Genomic DNA, 3,822 nt, shown 5'->3' on the forward strand with positions numbered 1-3,822 from the left:
TGACCCCTTATGAGTTGTGATCAAAGGTCGCATGAGGATAGTTCTTTTAATGTGTCAACCTCATTAAAAAATGAAACAACTCCCTTTCCAAATCGAGTCTTTGATTACGATCTCGTAAAATCCAAGTCGATTCTTTCTAAGATCTCAAAAGTGAACCTTCATTCCATCCACCTCGTTGAATGCAATGAAGCTTGGGTGGCATGCACCTTGATTTGCGTCATTATGCTGGGGGCATGCGAACTTATAACAAGCATAGTTTTTCATTTCAAGCTTGTGTAAACATAAAAGCGAATCTAAGCATGTGTTGTCGCATGGTTCAAGCTCTTTAAAAAATGAGCCAGGCTAAGAGCAATGTTCCTACAAGGTTCAAGCTCATTAAAAAATCAACCTGCACTGAGCACATGTTGGCACAAGGTTCAAGCTCATTAAAAAATAAACCCACCTTTGGTAAACAACCTTTGTGATCGCTTTGCTATCTACCCTTTTGAACCTTGGTTGTGTTCCTTCCGTCACCTCCATTTCATTCAGCCGACCATACGCTTCCACTTGATTGTTTACCCTTTTGAGGAAAATCTACGACGAGTGATTCTGATTGCCACCCTCTCCACACTGCCATGTTTTGAGAAGTTCCAAACTTACCTGGAACCAGCTGCTACCCAGAAATACCACTCGTTCCTCAAAAAAAATGAGCCTCTTTTTAAACTCTTTTTAGACTTGTTAAATATAAAAAGATTGTCGAGCTATTGGCCTTCCCAGCTTGTTAAAGTAAGGGGAACGCCATCCCTCTCATATATTTTAATCATTTTGGACTTGAGGGATTATTAAACAAAAAGAGTGAGTGCTTGTCTTTGTCGGCCTGTTAAAACTATCAAAAAGTCATCCCTTTCATATTATTTTACACTTTTTCGGACTTAAGGGATTATGCCACGAAAAAGGACTATTGGAGTCTCCTTTTCGTCCATTTTCAAACTCTCTAAACATGAAAAGGGCCGATTTATCTTTGTCATTAAACTCGCTAAAACAATAGTGACAAACTTGTCCACCTAGACAAGAATGAGTCTCACTGACACTAGGCTCTCTAAACACAAAGCGACAAGTTTGCCCGAAGGGCAAATTATAGAACAAGCATATGTTATCCTTTTCAAGCTTGACAAAAATCAAGAGGTATTGGTCAGCAATGACTGGGGAAAAAGGGAAGAAAACTTGAAGAACTTCATTGGTAGCAAGTCGCTCTTGAGCATGACACTTTCACTCCATCACCATGATTGAGTTGGGTTGGGTTTTTCCATTCACCATCACCATTGGTCCTCCGCACCATCCATGGGGTTAACGCTACCAATCCATTCCCGTGTCGTTGATATGTTCAAGAGAAGTCGCTCAAAGAATTCACCAACCCAGCTTACACCTCATCTGCTACAATACCTTCGCACTCCATTTTTCATGACCGCCACCGTGAACCTTGTATCATCAGATCGTTTTCACCTCCACAAAATCATTTGCTCTGTTCTGTGTCGTACATGTGGGATTCATTAAGGCCCTCCTACGATGGGTCACTTCTTGTCGACATTAGCTCATTATCTAAGAAGTCGACTTAGGAACAACCCTTTTAGTACTTTGAAGCTTGCATGCCTCAATGGAAAGTTTCTCACTTCCAGCGACAGGTTTATGTCAATGGCCTTCGACCGAAAGATTTTACATGGTGTTTGACATCGACTCATGTATTTCACACCACGTGAATTGTACTGCAGTACCTTGAGGGTCATTATCATTATCGATGATTCCTCTCGCACATGTTAACAACTTACATCATTGGCTGGTAATCAGGCGATGTCTTTCCTTGTTCGACACCAGAACATCTTTTCACATGGATCGACTGGTACATCGGGCGAATATTGAACAAGTTTTGAAGACCCCGGATCTAGTTTCATCCATCCGGGCTGCGATATATTCAGGAACATAAAGACATCAAAATGTGCACAAAATCTACACAAATAGTCATCTAAGCAAAAGAAGATGACTCTTCATGCGAAGAATCACCAGTCTGCAACAACAGACGATTGTCTGTCCTATGTACATGAAAATGAATTTATGAAACTAAGCATGGGGATGCCCACCTCAGCTAGATCATGAAAATAATATGATGATGATGTATTATATTGTATCTTATACAAGTCACCTTCCAATTCGAATACCTCGGATCCTCATGAATAAAGCATTTCACCCGACATCAGAAGATTTACGACCTCATGCTTTAGGGGGCAGCTGTTATAGACATATTTGGGCACTGCAACCTCAAACTCATATGTCCATAAACTAATGGCTCCTTAAGTCCCTAAAAGTGTTGTTTCACACCCTAAAGAATCATGGTCAACTGATTACATCATTTCCCAGAAGTTCCACTTGAAAAACTACTCAAAACTGGCCAAAACTGGACCATACTGACTACTCCATGGTCAGAGTGTGATGCATCTCACCTTGTACACACAAAGGGTGCTATGCATACTGAAAATCCCTTCTGTAGGGTGCGATGAGCGAGAGCAGACAAATGGCAGAGGCAGTTTTCTAGGTGGAAACTCAGAGAATCTTCTAGAAACTGCTCATATGACACTTGCCTCTCTGAATTCGCCCAGGGATGAGTAAGAGATCATGAAATCTCCGAGTGGAACCAAGAACTATCAATGAAATGACACTAATCAAAATCCCAGAAGCTGACTCACTCCCCTGCAGATATCTATATATAGATCCCCCATCCTAGAGATCCAGAGGCTGGAATTTTGTAATTTGTAAGGAAGTGTTGTTGGTTTCTCTTTGAGACATTGTATTGTTGGGTGATCTAGCTTTTTCATGAGGTGAAGAGGGCTTTCATGCTGGGAGGATGATGTTGGATCAGACAGCTGGGTTGTAATCCTCTCTTCTACTACTTCTATCAATAAAGCTATTTGAGTTTTCCTCCATATACTTGTATATTTCTGAATCTTGTATTTGTGTATGCATTTGTATGGTTAATGTACATCTGATTCTACATTGTTTATGGTTATAGATCTCTATGCTTTGATGGTATTTTGCTGCTTTGACTCTACAAGTGTTCTTTGAAGCAGGACAAGTGAGAAAGGAGTGGCGAAGCTCTATCAAAGGAGAGAGGAAACAAGCAAGGAGCCAAGCGAAAGACTGAGGTTGGTACTCTCTGCTTCTCTCTCATCTATCTCTCATAAAGGAAAACACAAGTTACTTTGAATTGTTTGTTTCTAAGATAGCTACTCATCTTAGTGGGACTAGCAGCTTTGAATGGACACTAGTTTTCCTAGAAACACTGAGAGCATCGCGATCTCTTTAAACCTGATGATTGACTACGTCTCTGATTTTGGCCTGCTAAATTCCCTGTTCAACGCATTATGGATCTCTGTAATTCCTGCGTTCATGTGGTCATTAGAATTCTTGATATACCACGTTAATGCGCGATCCTGCAGCGCACTCACCACCGTAGCCTTTTTGATATTATCATCCGTGACGCCCTGTGCTTCCCATACTGCCCTTACTACGAACCAGAATTGGTCCGGATATTCATTCCCTACTCCTCTGAATACTGGTAGTTTGATCGCGCTTGCCATACTGAAATGTGGAGGTGGTGGAGGTGGAGTGGGTGGAGATGGAGATGAGGGGGGTGAACTGGGTGGCGGTGTGGGTGGAGGTGGTAAACACGGAATTCGCTGCCTTATCAAACTGACCGCGCTTCTCGTAGAAACCTTCGCGAGCTCATCCTCGCTCTCCCGCGAGGGTGAAATTAATGGACTGTTTTCTAACTCTTCACTACTTCCGCTTTTG

Source organism: Pinus tabuliformis, chromosome 9 (assembly GCF_031772625.1).
Source record: "Pinus tabuliformis cultivar Carrire ecotype Pingquan chromosome 9, CPIR1, whole genome shotgun sequence".
NCBI lineage: Eukaryota > Viridiplantae > Streptophyta > Pinopsida > Pinales > Pinaceae > Pinus > Pinus tabuliformis.